The sequence below is a fragment of the Protomyctophum parallelum genome (assembly GCF_964188405.1).
Source record: "Protomyctophum parallelum genome assembly, chromosome: 16".
Taxonomy (NCBI): Eukaryota; Metazoa; Chordata; class Actinopteri; order Myctophiformes; family Myctophidae; genus Protomyctophum; species Protomyctophum parallelum.
Genome location: NC_139711.1, coordinates 24801683 through 24821375, shown reverse-complemented (window position 1 = coordinate 24821375; position 19693 = coordinate 24801683). Strand labels below are relative to the sequence as shown.

At 32.9% G+C, this 19693-nt stretch overlaps 1 protein-coding gene across 1 annotated transcript in view; it reads left to right on the top strand.

Annotated features, from left to right (window-relative positions):
• Positions 1–279, top strand: part of cyfip2 (cytoplasmic FMR1 interacting protein 2) — a 53152-nt gene extending 52873 nt beyond the window's left edge. The window contains exon 31 of the mRNA XM_083785292.1: positions 1–279. This exon is cut by the window's left edge and continues 1151 nt beyond it. The gene's annotated coding sequence lies outside the window, so the exon portion shown is untranslated.
• The last annotated feature ends 19414 nt before the right edge of the window (positions 280–19693 follow it).

The window sequence follows — 19693 nt, the reverse complement described above, 5'->3', positions numbered from 1 at the left end:
GGTACTTTTATTATATTTATCCACACAGGTCCAACTTATTGTTCATTTAAGGGTTAATCTAATGAAGAAGAAAATAATAAAATAAGAATGAAGGTACCAATGCATCATCTTCAAACCTTAGCATGGCAAGTGTAATTTATTGTCATCAATGACTCCATTTGTGACATGAGGTTTTGTTTATATTGTTGTATGAGTGACCATGTTTTGAAATACAAAAAAAGAGAGAAAAGACTATAAGATGTACAACAATAATGGTCCTGTGAAGGATTTGAAATGTTGTATTTCCATGAAATAAAAATATCTAACAAAAAAAAGATCTTAAAACTATTGCATGTTTCTCTGTTGTCTGATAGTGGATCTCTACACATAGGCTATTTGTGGAACACTTTACAGATTTCATCTGACTGTAGATTAGTATGCCGTACGATATGGGCTATAGCCCATGGTCCAAAATGATGACGTTCTCTACCGCAACATACTTAAAAGTATAGCGGTGTATGAGAATGGGTGTTGCGGAGGATGAGAAACAGTTTCTCATCCTCCGCAACACCCATGATGATGTTTTGCTAACAACATAGAAGCCTACATTCTTACACCTAGCAACCCCATTCTAGCCTACTTAGGTTCATCTTACGGTGGACATGTTTGCCTGAAAAGGAATATTTTAAATGTTTCATAGTTTTAGAAATATAGTGCTTTCAAATTTACAATGGGGCTCAATGGCAGACATTGGCACGTCAAAAATCACTTTCACCTAGAAACTCCAATCACACTTTTTATTATTCAGCTTACTGTGGAAACACATGCTGGAACTTTTTTACTTTGAAATGTTTTATAGTTTCTGAGTTATTTAACTTAAACGCCCAATGCATTCTCTATGGCAATAGCACAAACTTTGGCATGCTACTAGTCCTACATACAAAATGATGAAAAACGAGGATAAATAAAATTCAAAAAACATGGCCGTAGCCCATGGTCAAAAATGAAGAAAACAGGGTTAATTTTTTTTTTCAAAAATTCAAAAAACGATGGGCTATAACCCATCGTTTTTTTTCATTTTTTCATTTTTTTCAAATCCTCAAAAATGATGAAAAACGGCGTGCCTATAGTATGCCGTACGATATGGGCTATAGTCCATGGTCCAAATTGATGAAAAACGAGGATACATTCTTTTTTCAAAAATTCAAAAAACGATGGGCTATAACCCATCGTTGTTTTCATTTTTTCATTTTTTTCAAATCATCAAAAATGATGAAAAACGGCGTGCTATAGTATGCCGTACGATATGGGCTATAGCCCATGGTCCAAAATGATAAAAAACGAGGACAATTTATTTTTCAAAAATTCAAAAAACGATGTTTTTTTTTTTTTTTTTTTTTTTTAAATCCTCAAAAATGATGAAAAACAGCGTCCTATAGTATGCCGTACAGTATGGGCCATAGCCCATGGTCAAAAATGATGAAAAACGAGGTTAAACATTTTTATTCAAAAAACGATGGGCTATAACCCATGTTTTTTTTTTTTTCATTCTTGCAAATCCTCATAAATGATGAAAAACGGCGTGCTATAGTATGCCGTACGGTATGGGCCGTAGCCCATGGTCAAAAATGAAGAAAACAGGGTTAATTTCTTTTTCAAAAATTCTAAAAACGATGGGCTATAACCCATGTTTTTTGTTTTTTTTTCAAATCCTCAAAAATGATGAAAAACGGCGTGCTATAGTATGCCGTACGGTATGGGCTATAGCCCATGTTCAGAAATGATGAAAAACGAGGTTAATTTTATTTTTCAAAATTTCAAAAAACTATGGGCTATAACCCATGTTTTTTTTTTTTTGTTTTTTTTTCAAATCCTCAAAAATGATGAAAAACGGCGTGCTATAGTATGCCGTATGGTATGGGCTATAGCCCATGTTCAGAAATGATGAAAAACAAGGTTAATTTTATTTTTCAAATTTTCAAAAAACGATGGGCTATAACCCATGTTTTTTTTTTTTTTCATTTTTTTCCAATCCTCAAAAATGATGAAAAACGGCGTGCTATAGTATGCCGTACGGTATGGGCTATAGCCCATGTTAAGAAATGATGAAAAACGAGATTAATTTTATTTTTCAAATTTTCAAAAAACGATGGGCTATAACCCATGTTTTGTTTTTTTTTCATTTTTTTCAAATCCTCAAAAATGATGAAAAATGGCGTGCTATAGTATGCCATACGGTATGGGCCATAGCCCATGGTCAAAAATTCAAAAAACGAAGTTAAAAAAAATAATCAAAAAACGATGGACCCATGTTTTTTTTTTTTTCATTCTTGCAAATCCTCATAAATGATGAAAAACGGCGTGCTATAGTATGCCGTACGGTATGGGCCGTAGCCCATGGTCAAAAATGAAGAAAACAGGGTTAATTTTTTTTCCAAAAATTCTAAAAACGATGGGCTATAACCCATGTTTTTTGTTTTTTTTTAAATCCTCAAAAATGATGAAAAACGGCGTGCTATAGTATGCCGTACGGTATGGGCTATAGCCCATGTTCAGAAATTATGAAAAAACGAGGTTAATTTTATTTTTCAAAATTTCAAAAAACTATGGGCTATAACCCATGTTTTTTTTTTTGTTTTTTTTTTCAAATCCTCAAAAATGATGAAAAACGGCGTGCTATAGTATGCCGTATGGTATGGGCTATAGCCCATGTTCAGAAATGATGAAAAACAAGGTTAATTTTATTTTTCAAATTTTCAAAAAACGATGGGCTATAACCCATGTTTTTTTTTTTTTTTTCATTTTTTTCAAATCCTCAAAAATGATGAAAAACGGCGTGCTATAGTATGCCGTACGGTATGGGCTATAGCCCATGTTCAGAAATGATGAAAAACGAGGTTAATTTTATTTTAAAAAAATTCAAAAAACGATGGGCTATAACCCATGTTTTTTTTTTTTTTTTTTTTTTTTAATCCTCAAAAATGATGAAAAACGGCGTGCTATAGTATGCCGTACGGTATGGGCCGTAGCCCATGGTCAAAAATGAAGAAAACAGGGTTAATTTTTTTTCCAAAAATTCTAAAAACGATGGGCTATAACCCATGTTTTTTGTTTTTTTTTAAATCCTCAAAAATGATGAAAAACGGCGTGCTATAGTATGCCGTACGGTATGGGCTATAGCCCATGTTCAGAAATTATGAAAAAACGAGGTTAATTTTATTTTTCAAAATTTCAAAAAACTATGGGCTATAACCCATGTTTTTTTTTTTGTTTTTTTTTTCAAATCCTCAAAAATGATGAAAAACGGCGTGCTATAGTATGCCGTATGGTATGGGCTATAGCCCATGTTCAGAAATGATGAAAAACAAGGTTAATTTTATTTTTCAAATTTTCAAAAAACGATGGGCTATAACCCATGTTTTTTTTTTTTTTTTCATTTTTTTCAAATCCTCAAAAATGATGAAAAACGGCGTGCTATAGTATGCCGTACGGTATGGGCTATAGCCCATGTTCAGAAATGATAAAAAACGAGGTTAATTTTATTTTAAAAAAATTCAAAAAACGATGGGCTATAACCCATGTTTTTTTTTTTTTTTTTTTTTTTTAATCCTCAAAAATGATGAAAAACGGCGTGCTATAGTATGCCGTACGGTATGGGCTATAGCCCATGTTCAGAAATGATGAAAAACGAGATTAATTTTATTTTTCAAAATTTCAAAAAACGATGGGCTATAACCTATGTTTTTTTTTTTTTTCATTTTTTTCAAATCCTCAAAAATGATGAAAAACGGCGTGCTATAGTATGCCGTATGGTATGGGCTATAGCCCATGTTCAGAAATGATGAAAAACGAGGTTAATTTTATTTTTGAAATTTTCAAAAAACGATGGGCTATAACCCATGTTTTTATTTTTTCATTTTTTTCCAATCCTCAAAAATGATGAAAAACGGCGTGCTATAGTATGCCGTACGGTATGGGCTATAGCCCATGTTAAGAAATGATGAAAAACGAGATTAATTTAATTTTTCAAATTTTCAAAAAACGATGGGCTATAACCCATGTTTTGTTTTTTTTCCATTTTTTTCAAATCCTCAAAAATGATGAGAAATGGCGTGCTATAGTATGCCATACGGTATGGGCCATAGCCCATGGTCAAAAATTCAAAAAACGAAGTTAAAAAAAATAATCAAAAAACGATGGACTATAACCCATGTTTTTTTTTTTTTCATTCTTGCAAATCCTCATAAATGATGAAAAACGGCGTGCTATAGTATGCCGTACGGTATGGGCCGTAGCCCATGGTCAAAAATGAAGAAAACAGGGTTAATTTTTTTTTCAAAAATTCTAAAAACGATGGGCTATAACCCATGTTTTTTGTTTTTTTTCAAATCCTCAAAAATGATGAAAAACGGCGTGCTATAGTATGCCGTACGGTATGGGCTATAGCCCATGTTCAGAAATGATGAAAAACGAGGTTAATTTTATTTTTCAAAATTTCAAAAAACTATGGGCTATAACCCATGTTTTTTTTTTGTTTTTTTTTTCAAATCCTCAAAAATGATGAAAAACGGCGTGCTATAGTATGCCGTATGGTATGGGCTATAGCCCATGTTCAGAAATGATGAAAAACAAGGTTAATTTTATTTTTCAAATTTTCAAAAAACGATGGGCTATAACCCATGTTTTTTTTTTTTTTTTCATTTTTTTCAAATCCTCAAAAATGATGAAAAACGGCGTGCTATAGTATGCCGTACGGTATGGGCTATAGCCCATGTTCAGAAATGATGAAAAACGAGGTTAATTTTATTTAAAAAAAAATCAAAAAACGATGGGCTATAACCCATGTTTTTTTTTTTTTTTTTTTTTTTTTATCCTCAAAAATGATGAAAAACGGCGTGCTATAGTATGCCGTACGGTATGGGCTATAGCCCATGTTCAGAAATGATGAAAAACGAGATTAATTTTATTTTTCAAAATTTCAAAAAACGATGGGCTATAACCTATGTTTTGTTTTTTTTTCATTTTTTTCAAATCCTCAAAAATGATGAAAAACGGCGTGCTATAGTATGCCGTATGGTATGGGCTATAGCCCATGTTCAGAAATGATGAAAAACGAGGTTAATTTTATTTTTGAAATTTTCAAAAAACGATGGGCTATAACCCATGTTTTTATTTTTTCATTTTTTTCAAATCCTCAAAAATGATGAAAAACGGCGTGCTATAGTATGCCGTACGGTATGGGCTATAGCCCATGTTCAGAAATGATGAAAAACTTGGTTAATCTTATTTTTCAAATTAAAAAAAAACGATGGGCTATAACCCATGTTTTTTTTTTTTTCATTTTTTTCCAATCCTCAAAAATGATGAAAAACGGCGTGCTATAGTATGCCGTACGGTATGGGCTATAGCCCATGTTAAGAAATGATGAAAAACAAGATTAATTTTATTTTTCAAATTTTCAAAAAACGATGGGCTATAACCCATGTTTTGTTTTTTTTTCATTTTTTTTAAATCCTCAAAAATGATGAAAAACGGCGTGCTATAGTATGCCGTACGGTATGGGCTATAGCCCATGTTCAGAAATGATGAAAAACGAGATTAATTTTATTTTTCAAAATTTCAAAAAACGATGGGCTATAACCTATGTTTTTTTTTTTTTTTTTTTTTTCAAATCCTCAAAAATGATGAAAAACGGCGTGCTATAGTATGCCGTATGGTATGGGCTATAGCCCATGTTCAGAAATGATGAAAAACGAGGTTAATTTTATTTTTGAAATTTTCAAAAAACGATGGGCTATAACCCATGTTTTTATTTTTTCATTTTTTTCAAATCCTCAAAAATGATGAAAAACGGCGTGCTATAGTATGCCGTACGGTATGGGCTATAGCCCATGTTCAGAAATGATGAAAAACGAGATTAATTTTATTTTTCAAAATTTCAAAAAACGATGGGCTATAACCTATGTTTTTTTTTTTTTTCATTTTTTTCAAATCCTCAAAAATGATGAAAAACGGCGTGCTATAGTATGCCGTATGGTATGGGCTATAGCCCATGTTCAGAAATGATGAAAAACGAGGTTAATTTTATTTTTGAAATTTTCAAAAAACGATGGGCTATAACCCATGTTTTTATTTTTTCATTTTTTTCCAATCCTCAAAAATGATGAAAAACGGCGTGCTATAGTATGCCGTACGGTATGGGCTATAGCCCATGTTCAGAAATGATGAAAAACGAGATTAATTTTATTTTTCAAAATTTCAAAAAACGATGGGCTATAACCTATGTTTTTTTTTTTTTTTTTTTTTTTCAAATCCTCAAAAATGATGAAAAACGGCGTGCTATAGTATGCCGTATGGTATGGGCTATAGCCCATGTTCAGAAATGATGAAAAACGAGGTTAATTTTATTTTTGAAATTTTCAAAAAACGATGGGCTATAACCCATGTTTTTATTTTTTCATTTTTTTCAAATCCTCAAAAATGATGAAAAACGGCGTGCTATAGTATGCCGTACGGTATGGGCTATAGCCCATGTTCAGAAATGATGAAAAACTTGGTTAATTTTATTTTTCAAATTAAAAAAAAACGATGGGCTATAACCCATGTTTTGTTTTTTTTTCATTTTTTTCCAATCCTCAAAAATGATGAAAAACGGCGTGCTATAGTATGCCGTACGGTATGGGCTATAGCCCATGTTCAGAAATGATGAAAAACGAGATTAATTTTATTTTTCAAAATTTCAAAAAACGATGGGCTATAACCTATGTTTTTTTTTTTTTTTTTTTTTTCAAATCCTCAAAAATGATGAAAAACGGCGTGCTATAGTATGCCGTATGGTATGGGCTATAGCCCATGTTCAGAAATGATGAAAAACGAGGTTAATTTTATTTTTGAAATTTTCAAAAAACGATGGGCTATAACCCATGTTTTTATTTTTTCATTTTTTTCAAATCCTCAAAAATGATGAAAAACGGCGTGCTATAGTATGCCGTACGGTATGGGCTATAGCCCATGTTCAGAAATGATGAAAAACTTGGTTAATTTTATTTTTCAAATTAAAATAAAACGATGGGCTATAACCCATGTTTCTTTTTTTTTTCATTTTTTTCCAATCCTCAAAAATGATGAAAAACGGCGTGCTATAGTATGCCGTACGGTATGGGCTATAGCCCATGTTAACTCATCGATTGCGCAAAACGCTCTAAAGCGTTTTATTAATCTCGAGCGCCGTCTGCGCATCACGCTCTAAAGCGTTTTATTGGTGTTTTTACTGTATACTGTACATCAACTTCTCTGACGCCCGGACAACACATAATGTAACACTGATCATCTCCAGAAAGATCCGCTGTGAGATCCGGGAGTTTAAAGCCCCCCACCTCCTGAAAAGAGGCCTGGTCTAACCACATTCCAGGCATGCCGTATCCATTACGACGTACTGGGGAGGCGGCATCGCCGTCCTGCACACGGCATAGACCAACGCAGATCAGGGGATCTAAAATGGAGCTACCCATTTTCTAGTGTGTGTGAAATTTGTGAATACACTCGATTACCCTTCCCCTCCTGTTTCTACATGGTTTCTCCCGAGGCATCTCTCCATCGCATTACAGTTTCTTCCCCCCCCCCCCCACTCATTCACACAGATCCACTCGACACAGCCCTCTCTAATTCTTTCCAACGACAACTCACCGGTCTGCCGCCTCATTCTCGGAAATATAAACCCGTATATAAACCAAGAATAATCTCCAACGGTCGATCGCCATTTCACGCACAGGTATACGCGAAACGAATGACGTATTCTCGAAGGACCGCCATAGGAGAAGCAGTATACATCTGACCAACTGTCTTTTTTTCGCCGTCGCGTCAGCCATGTTTGGACAAAGAAGCAGTATACTAGGCTAGCAGATATCACACCGTGGAACCCCCCCCACACTGCGAGTTGCGATCGATCGTTTTGCAGTTTGCAATGCTACTCTCATTCTCGGAAAAAAGATTCTCGGCAGTTGATCACCATAATCGCCATAGCGCCTTCGCCAGCCAATTGCAGTGATAAGGCGTCTGGGACGTAATCGACCCGTTTGTAATGGATAACTAATACAATCCTAAGCTGCGGAAGCCATCGTGTTGTCTGTCATTTTGTCGAAATCACAGCCAGCCGGGCTACGCTTATCGCTCCTGTGGTTCATGTCCAGACATGTCGTGGAACCCCCCCCCCCCCACTGCGAGTTGAGTCGCTGCTGTGGTTCATGTCCAGACATGTCAACCTCTCAAGTCACTGTTATGCTATCAAACGATCTGTTGATTTTGTTTACTGAGACAATGATCACATATGTGCATAGAATCATCATCATCATGACGTTATCATGACAGGCAGATATAAACATAAATAAATTATCATATACATACTACACACTGAATGAAAGCCCTAAATGTCTAATTTTAGGAGGAAAACAAATAAAATACACATATCCCATATACTGTTTGTCAATACTAGACTATTGAATCCATTTCATTTATAAAATTCTCTTTTTCAGAGAGAACTTTAGCCCATTCTGACCTGAGATCAGATTCATACGAGGTTTCCACTGGACACACACTGGTCTGATTAGAGAAAGCATGGACCTATAGAACTATTATTCACAAAATAAGGCATATAGCGACATGTACATACTATATACCGTATGAAACAGAAGACTCTCTGCTTTCATAAGAAAAAAACTAATACTGTAATAATAATAAAAATCACACCCATGTGAAGTGAGCAGTGCAATGTTGTGAAGTGAGCAGTGCAACATTGCACTGCTCACTTCACAGGGGTGTGATTTTCATTATTATTACAGTAGAAGTATTTTTCTTATGAAAGCAGAGAGTCTTCTGTTTCATACGGTATATAGTATGTATAGGCCTTATTTTGTGAATATTTAGTTGTCAGTTCCTTGTCTTGTCTAAAATACTCTGAGGAATAATAATAAAAATCACACCCATGTGAAGTGAGCAGTGCAATGTTGTGCAACATTGCACTGCTCACTTCACAGGGGTGTGATTTGTATTATTATTACAGTAGAAGTATTTTTCTTATGAAAGCAGAGAGTCTTCTGTTTCATACGGTATATAGTATGTACATGTCGCTATAGGCCTTATTTTGTGAATAATGGTTCTTCAGGTCCATGCATTTTCTGAAATCCTCTCTGGTGGGCGCAAGCTGCATTCAACAGCCAATTACTGACAAACTATACATGGGACCATGTGTATTTGTTTTCCTCCTAAAAGTAGACATTCAGGGCTTTCATTCAGTGTGTAGTATGTATATGATATTATTTGTGTTCATTTTTATATCTGTCTGTCAATGTCTGTCAACTTCAACCTTCCATATCTCTGCTGTTTTTTCAAAAGAGCAGCGTGCAGTGAAAAGCAGGTTTTAGAAAAAGGTCAATATCTCCAGAATGGAAGATGGTAGAATCATATTTTTTTTTTTAAATTGAAGTGGACTAGTTTGGCTTCCTTTTGATTTATGCAATGTGCGATGTGCTATAAGAGGCCCCTCGCTGTGGGCCCCTAAAAAGTTAAAAAGTCCAATGTTAATCGCTTAGCAGAAGCAATCCTGAGTAGAATTTCAAAAGTTAGCAATCAATGTGTTAAGAAATGATGAAAAACGAGATTAATTTTATTTTTCAAATTTTCAAAAAACGATGGGCTATAACCCATGTTTTTTTTTTTTTTTCATTTTTTTCAAATCCTCAAAAATGATGAAAAACGGCGTGCTAAAGTATGCCGTACGGTATGGGCTATAGCCCATGTTAAGAAATGATGAAAAACGAGATTAATTTAAATTTTCAAATTTTCAAAAAACGATGGGCTATAACCCATGTTTTTTTTTTTTTTTCATTTTTTTCAAATCCTCAAAAATGATGAAAAACGGCGTGCTAAAGTATGCCGTACGGTATGGGCTATAGCCCATGTTAAGAAATGATGAAAAACGAGATTAATTTAAATTTTCAAATTTTCAAAAAACGATGGGCTATAACCCATGTTTTTTTTTTTTTTTCATTTTTTTCAAATCCTCAAAAATGATGAAAAACGGCGTGCTATAGTATGCCGTACGGTATGGGTTATAGCCCATGTTCAGAAATGATGAAAAACGAGGTTAATTTTATTTTTCAAAATTTCAAAAAACTATGGGCTATAACCCATGTTTGTTTGTTTTTTCATTTTTTTCAAATCCTCAAAAATGATGAAAAACGGCGTGCTATAGTATGCCGTATGGTATGGGCTATAGCCCATGTTCAGAAATGATGAAAAACGAGGTTAATTTTATTTTTCAAATTTTCAAAAAACGATGGGCTATAACCCATGTTTTTTTTTTGTTTTTTTTTTTCAAATCCTCAAAAATGATGAAAAACGGCGTGCTATAGTATGCCGTACGGTATGGGCTATAGCCCATGTTCAGAAATGATGAAAAACGAGGTTAATTTTATTTTTCAAATTTTCAAAAAACGATGGACTATAACCCATGTTTGTTTTTTTTTTGTTTTTTTTCAAATCCTCAAAAATGATGAAAAACGGCGTGCTATAGTATGCCGTATGGTATGGGCTATAGCCCATGTTCAGAAATGATGAAAAACGAGATTAATTTTATTTTTCAAATTTAAAAAAAACGATGGGCTATAACCCATGTTTTTTTTTTTTTTTCGTTTTTTTCAAATCCTCAAAAATGATGAAAAACGGCGTGCTATAGTATGCCGTACGGTATGGGCTATAGCCCATGTTCAGAAATGATGAAAAACGAGGTTAATTTTATTTTTAAAATTTTCAAAAAACGATGGGCTATAACCCATGTTTTGTTTTTTTTTTGTTTTTTTAATCCTCAAAAATGATGAAAAACGGCGGGCTATAGTATGCCGTACGGTATGGGCTATAGCCCATGTTCAGAAATGATGAAAAACGAGATTAATTTTATTTTTCAAATTTTCAAAAAACGATGGGCTATAACCCATGTTTTTTTTTGTTTCATTTTTTTCAAAACCTCAAAAATGATGAAAAATGGCGTGCTATAGTATGCCATACGGTATGGGCCATAGCCCATGGTCAAAAATTCAAAAAACGAAGTTAAAAAAAATAATCAAAAAACGATGGACTATAACCCATGTTTTTTTTTTTTTCATTCTTGCAAATCCTCATAAATGATGAAAAACGGCGTGCTATAGTATGCCGTACGGTATGGGCTATAGCCCATGTTCAGAAATGATGAAAAACGAGGTTAATTTTATTTTTGAAATTTTCAAAAAACGATGGGCTATAACCCATGTTTTTATTTTTTCATTTTTTTCCAATCCTCAAAAATGATGAAAAACGGCGTGCTATAGTATGCCGTACGGTATGGGCTATAGCCCATGTTAAGAAATGATGAAAAACGAGATTAATTTTATTTTTCAAATTTTCAAAAAACGATGGGCTATAACCCATGTTTTTTTTTTTTTTCATTTTTTTCAAATCCTCAAAAATGATGAAAAACGGCGTGCTATAGTATGCCGTACGGTATGGGCTATAGCCCATGTTAAGAAATGATGAAACATACTGTTTTTTTTTTTTTTCATTTTTTTCAAATCCTCAAAAATGATGAAAAACGGCGTGCTATAGTATGCCGTACGGTATGGGCTATAGCCCATGTTCAGAAATGATGAAAAACGAGGTTAATTTTATTTTTCAAATTTTCAAAAAACGATGGACTATAACCCATGTTTTTTTTTTTTTCATTTTTTTCAAATCCTCAAAAATGATGAAAAACGGCGTGCTATAGTATGCCGTACGGTATGGGCTATAGCCCATGTTCAGAAATGATGAAAAACGAGGTTAATTTTATTTTTCAAATTTTCAAAAAACGATGGACTATAACCCATGTTTGTTTTTTTTTTGTTTTTTTTCAAATCCTCAAAAATGATGAAAAACGGCGTGCTATAGTATGCCGTATGGTATGGGCTATAGCCCATGTTCAGAAATGATGAAAAACGAGATTAATTTTATTTTTCAAATTTAAAAAAAACGATGGGCTATAACCCATGTTTTTTTTTTTTTTTCATTTTTTTCAAATCCTCAAAAATGATGAAAAACGGCGTGCTATAGTATGCCGTACGGTATGGGCTATAGCCCATGTTCAGAAATGATGAAAAACGAGGTTAATTTTATTTTTCAAATTTTCAAAAAACGATGGACTATAACCCATGTTTTTTTTTTTTTCATTTTTTTCAAATCCTCAAAAATGATGAAAAACGGCGTGCTATAGTATGCCGTACGGTATGGGCTATAGCCCATGTTCAGAAATGATGAAAAACGAGGTTAATTTTATTTTTCAAATTTTCAAAAAACGATGGACTATAACCCATGTTTGTTTTTTTTTTGTTTTTTTTCAAATCCTCAAAAATGATGAAAAACGGCGTGCTATAGTATGCCGTATGGTATGGGCTATAGCCCATGTTCAGAAATGATGAAAAACGAGATTAATTTTATTTTTCAAATTTAAAAAAACGATGGGCTATAACCCATGTTTTTTTTTTTTTTTCGTTTTTTTCAAATCCTCAAAAATGATGAAAAACGGCGTGCTATAGTATGCCGTACGGTATGGGCTATAGCCCATGTTCAGAAATGATGAAAAACGAGGTTAATTTTATTTTTAAAATTTTCAAAAAACGATGGGCTATAACCCATGTTTTTTTTTTTTTTTTTTTTTTTAATCCTCAAAAATGATGAAAAACGGCGGGCTATAGTATGCCGTACGGTATGGGCTATAGCCCATGTTCAGAAATGATGAAAAACGAGATTAATTTTATTTTTCAAATTTTCAAAAAACGATGGGCTATAACCCATGTTTTTTTTTTTTTCATTTTTTTCAAAACCTCAAAAATGATGAAAAATGGCGTGCTATAGTATGCCATACGGTATGGGCCATAGCCCATGGTCAAAAATTCAAAAAACGAAGTTAAAAAAAATAATCAAAAAACGATGGACTATAACCCATGTTTTTTTTTTTTTCATTCTTGCAAATCCTCATAAATGATGAAAAACGGCGTGCTATAGTATGCCGTACGGTATGGGCCGTAGCCCATGGTCAAAAATGAAGAAAACAGGGTTAATTTTTTTTTCAAAAATTCTAAAAACGATGGGCTATAACCCATGTTTTTTGTTTTTTTTCAAATCCTCAAAAATGATGAAAAACGGCGTGCTATAGTATGCCGTACGGTATGGGCTATAGCCCATGTTCAGAAATGATGAAAAACGAGATTAATTTTATTTTTCAAATTTTCAAAAAACTATGGGCTATAACCCATGTTTTTTTTTTTTTTCATTTTTTTCAAAACCTCAAAAATGATGAAAAATGGCGTGCTATAGTATGCCATACGGTATGGGCCATAGCCCATGGTCAAAAATTCAAAAAACGAAGTTAAAAAAAATAATCAAAAAACGATGGACTATAACCCATGTTTTTTTTTTTTTCATTCTTGCAAATCCTCATAAATGATGAAAAACGGCGTGCTATAGTATGCCGTACGGTATGGGCCGTAGCCCATGGTCAAAAATGAAGAAAACAGGGTTAATTTTTTTTTCAAAAATTCTAAAAACGATGGGCTATAACCCATGTTTTTTGTTTTTTTTCAAATCCTCAAAAATGATGAAAAACGGCGTGCTATAGTATGCCGTACGGTATGGGCTATAGCCCATGTTCAGAAATGATGAAAAACGAGGTTAATTTTATTTTTCAAAATTTCAAAAAACTATGGGCTATAACCCATGTTTTTTTTTTTTTTTTCATTTTTTTCAAATCCTCAAAAATGATGAAAAACGGCGTGCTATAGTATGCCGTACGGTATGGGCTATAGCCCATGTTCAGAAATGATGAAAAACGAGGTTAATTTTATTTAAAAAAAAATTCAAAAAACGATGGGCTATAATCCATGTTTTTTTTTTTTTCATTTTTTTTAAATCCTCAAAAATGATGAAAAACGGCGTGCTATAGTATGCCGTATGGTATGGGCTATAGCCCATGTTCAGAAATGATGAAAAACGAGGTTAATTTTATTTTTGAAATTTTCAAAAAACGATGGGCTATAACCCATGTTTTTATTTTTTCATTTTTTTCCAATCCTCAAAAATGATGAAAAACGGCGTGCTATAGTATGCCGTACGGTATGGGTTATAGCCCATGTTCAGAAATGATGAAAAACGAGGTTAATTTTATTTTTCAAAATTTCAAAAAACTATGGGCTATAACCCATGTTTGTTTGTTTTTTCATTTTTTTCAAATCCTCAAAAATGATGAAAAACGGCGTGCTATAGTATGCCGTATGGTATGGGCTATAGCCCATGTTCAGAAATGATGAAAAACGAGGTTAATTTTATTTTTGAAATTTTCAAAAAACGATGGGCTATAACCCATGTTTTTATTTTTTCATTTTTTTCCAATCCTCAAAAATGATGAAAAACGGCGTGCTATAGTATGCCGTACGGTATGGGCTATAGCCCATGTTAAGAAATGATGAAAAACGAGATTAATTTTATTTTTCAAATTTTCAAAAAACGATGGGCTATAACCCATGTTTTTTTTTTTTTTTTTTTTTTCAAATCCTCAAAAATGATGAAAAACGGCGTGCTATAGTATGCCGTACGGTATGGGTTATAGCCCATGTTCAGAAATGATGAAAAACAAGGTTAATTTTATTTTTCAAAATTTCAAAAAACTATGGGCTATAACCCATGTTTGTTTGTTTTTTCATTTTTTTCAAATCCTCAAAAATGATGAAAAACGGCGTGCTATAGTATGCCGTATGGTATGGGCTATAGCCCATGTTCAGAAATGATGAAAAACGAGGTTAATTTTATTTTTGAAATTTTCAAAAAACGATGGGCTATAACCCATGTTTTTATTTTTTCATTTTTTTCCAATCCTCAAAAATGATGAAAAACGGCGTGCTATAGTATGCCGTACGGTATGGGCTATAGCCCATGTTAAGAAATGATGAAAAACGAGATTAATTTTATTTTTCAAATTTTCAAAAAACGATGGGCTATAACCCATGTTTTTTTTTTTTTTCATTTTTTTCAAATCCTCAAAAATGATGAAAAACGGCGTGCTATAGTATGCCGTACGGTATGGGCTATAGCCCATGTTAAGAAATGATGAAACATACTGTTTTTTTTTTTTTTCATTTTTTTCAAATCCTCAAAAATGATGAAAAACGGCGTGCTATAGTATGCCGTACGGTATGGGCTATAGCCCATGTTCAGAAATGATGAAAAACGAGGTTAATTTTATTTTTCAAATTTTCAAAAAACGATGGACTATAACCCATGTTTTTTTTTTTTTAATTTTTTTCAAATCCTCAAAAATGATGAAAAACGGCGTGCTATAGTATGCCGTACGGTATGGGCTATAGCCCATGTTCAGAAATGATGAAAAACGAGGTTAATTTTATTTTTCAAATTTTCAAAAAACGATGGACTATAACCCATGTTTGTTTTTTTTTTGTTTTTTTTTCAAATCCTCAAAAATGATGAAAAACGGCGTGCTATAGTATGCCGTATGGTATGGGCTATAGCCCATGTTCAGAAATGATGAAAAACGAGATTAATTTTATTTTTCAAATTTAAAAAAAACGATGGGCTATAACCCATGTTTTTTTTTTTTTTTTTTTTTCAAATCCTCAAAAATGATGAAAAACGGCGTGCTATAGTATGCCGTACGGTATGGGCTATAGCCCATGTTCAGAAATGATGAAAAACGAGGTTAATTTTATTTTTAAAATTTTCAAAAAACGATGGGCTATAACCCATGTTTTTTTTTTTTTTTTTTTTTTAATCCTCAAAAATGATGAAAAACGGCGGGCTATAGTATGCCGTACGGTATGGGCTATAGCCCATGTTCAGAAATGATGAAAAACGAGATTAATTTTATTTTTCAAATTTTCAAAAAACGATGGGCTATAACCCATGTTTTTTTTTTTTTTCATTTTTTTCAAAACCTCAAAAATGATGAAAAATGGCGTGCTATAGTATGCCATACGGTATGGGCCATAGCCCATGGTCAAAAATTCAAAAAACGAAGTTAAAAAAAATAATCAAAAAACGATGGACTATAACCCATGTTTTTTTTTTTTTCATTCTTGCAAATCCTCATAAATGATGAAAAACGGCGTGCTATAGTATGCCGTACGGTATGGGCCGTAGCCCATGGTCAAAAATGAAGAAAACAGGGTTAATTTTTTTTTCAAAAATTCTAAAAACGATGGGCTATAACCCATGTTTTTTGTTTTTTTTCAAATCCTCAAAAATGATGAAAAACGGCGTGCTATAGTATGCCGTACGGTATGGGCTATAGCCCATGTTCAGAAATGATGAAAAACGAGGTTAATTTTATTTTTCAAAATTTCAAAAAACTATGGGCTATAACCCATGTTTTTTTTTCTTTTTTCATTTTTTTCAAATCCTCAAAAATGATGAAAAACGGCGTGCTATAGTATGCCGTACGGTATGGGCTATAGCCCATGTTCAGAAATGATGAAAAACGAGGTTAATTTTATTTAAAAAAAAATTCAAAAAACGATGGGCTATAATCCATGTTTTTTTTTTTTTCATTTTTTTTAAATCCTCAAAAATGATGAAAAACGGCGTGCTATAGTATGCCGTACGGTATGGGTTATAGCCCATGTTCAGAAATGATGAAAAACGAGGTTAATTTTATTTTTCAAAATTTCAAAAAACTATGGGCTATAACCCATGTTTGTTTGTTTTTTCATTTTTTTCAAATCCTCAAAAATGATGAAAAACGGCGTGCTATAGTATGCCGTATGGTATGGGCTATAGCCCATGTTCAGAAATGATGAAAAACGAGGTTAATTTTATTTTTGAAATTTTCAAAAAACGATGGGCTATAACCCATGTTTTTATTTTTTCATTTTTTTCCAATCCTCAAAAATGATGAAAAACGGCGTGCTATAGTATGCCGTACGGTATGGGCTATAGCCCATGTTAAGAAATGATGAAAAACGAGATTAATTTTATTTTTCAAATTTTCAAAAAACGATGGGCTATAACCCATGTTTTTTTTTTTTTTCATTTTTTTCAAATCCTCAAAAATGATGAAAAACGGCGTGCTATAGTATGCCGTACGGTATGGGCTATAGCCCATGTTAAGAAATGATGAAACATACTGTTTTTTTTTTTTTTCATTTTTTTCAAATCCTCAAAAATGATGAAAAACGGCGTGCTATAGTATGCCGTACGGTATGGGCTATAGCCCATGTTCAGAAATGATGAAAAACGAGGTTAATTTTATTTTTCAAATTTTCAAAAAACGATGGACTATAACCCATGTTTTTTTTTTTCCATTTTTTTCAAATCCTCAAAAATGATGAAAAACGGCGTGCTATAGTATGCCGTACGGTATGGGTTATAGCCCATGTTCAGAAATGATGAAAAACGAGGTTAATTTTATTTTTCTAAATTTCAAAAAACTATGGGCTATAACCCATGTTTGTTTGTTTTTTCATTTTTTTCAAATCCTCAAAAATGATGAAAAACGGCGTGCTATAGTATGCCGTATGGTATGGGCTATAGCCCATGTTCAGAAATGATGAAAAACGAGGTTAATTTTATTTTTGAAATTTTCAAAAAACGATGGGCTATAACCCATGTTTTTATTTTTTCATTTTTTTCCAATCCTCAAAAATGATGAAAAACGGCGTGCTATAGTATGCCGTACGGTATGGGCTATAGCCCATGTTAAGAAATGATGAAAAACGAGATTAATTTTATTTTTCAAATTTTCAAAAAACGATGGGCTATAACCCATGTTTTTTTTTTTTTTCATTTTTTTCAAATCCTCAAAAATGATGAAAAACGGCGTGCTATAGTATGCCGTACGGTATGGGCTATAGCCCATGTTAAGAAATGATGAAACATACTGTTTTTTTTTTTTTTCATTTTTTTCAAATCCTCAAAAATGATGAAAAACGGCGTGCTATAGTATGCCGTACGGTATGGGCTATAGCCCATGTTCAGAAATGATGAAAAACGAGGTTAATTTTATTTTTAAAATTTTCAAAAAACGATGGACTATAACCCATGTTTTTTTTTTTCCATTTTTTTCAAATCCTCAAAAATGATGAAAAACGGCGTGCTATAGTATGCCGTACGGTATGGGCTATAGCCCATGTTCAGAAATGATGAAAAACGAGGTTAATTTTATTTTTCAAATTTTCAAAAAACGATGGACTATAACCCATGTTTGTTTTTTTTTTGTTTTTTTTCAAATCCTCAAAAATGATGAAAAACGGCGTGCTATAGTATGCCGTATGGTATGGGCTATAGCCCATGTTCAGAAATGATGAAAAACGAGATTAATTTTATTTTTCAAATTTAAAAAAAACGATGGGCTATAACCCATGTTTTTTTTTTTTTTTCGTTTTTTTCAAATCCTCAAAAATGATGAAAAACGGCGTGCTATAGTATGCCGTACGGTATGGGCTATAGCCCATGTTCAGAAATGATGAAAAACGAGGTTAATTTTATTTTTAAAATTTTCAAAAAACGATGGGCTATAACCCATGTTTTTTTTTTTTTTTTTTTTTTTAATCCTCAAAAATGATGAAAAACGGCGGGCTATAGTATGCCGTACGGTATGGGCTATAGCCCATGTTCAGAAATGATGAAAAACGAGATTAATTTTAATTTTCAAATTTTCAAAAAACGATGGGCTATAACCCATGTTTTTTTTTTTTTCATTTTTTTCAAAACCTAAAAAATGATGAAAAATGGCGTGCTATAGTATGCCATACGGTATGGGCCATAGCCCATGGTCAAAAATTAAAAAAACGAAGTTAAAAAAAATAATCAAAAAACGATGGACTATAACCCATGTTTTTTTTTTTTTCATTCTTGCAAATCCTCATAAATGATGAAAAACTGCGTGCTATAGTATGCCGTACGGTATGGGCCGTAGCCCATGGTCAAAAATGAAGAAAACAGGGTTAATTTTTTTTTCAAAAATTCTAAAAACGATGGGCTATAACCCATGTTTTTTGTTTTTTTTCAAATCCTCAAAAATGATGAAAAACGGCGTGCTATAGTATGCCGTACGGTATGGGCTATAGCCCATGTTCAGAAATGATGAAAAACGAGATTAATTTTATTTTTCAAATTTTCAAAAAACTATGGGCTATAACCCATGTTTTTTTTTTTTTTCATTTTTTTCAAAACCTCAAAAATGATGAAAAATGGCGTGCTATAGTATGCCATACGGTATGGGCCATAGCCCATGGTCAAAAATTCAAAAAACGAAGTTAAAAAAAATAATCAAAAAACGATGGACTATAACCCATGTTTTTTTTTTTTTCATTCTTGCAAATCCTCATAAATGATGAAAAACGGCGTGCTATAGTATGCCGTACGGTATGGGCCGTAGCCCATGGTCAAAAATGAAGAAAACAGGGTTAATTTTTTTTTCAAAAATTCTAAAAACGATGGGCTATAACCCATGTTTTTTGTTTTTTTTCAAATCCTCAAAAATGATGAAAAACGGCGTGCTATAGTATGCCGTACGGTATGGGCTATAGCCCATGTTCAGAAATGATGAAAAACGAGGTTAATTTTATTTTTCAAAATTTCAAAAAACTATGGGCTATAACCCATGTTTTTTTTTTTTTTTTCATTTTTTTCAAATCCTCAAAAA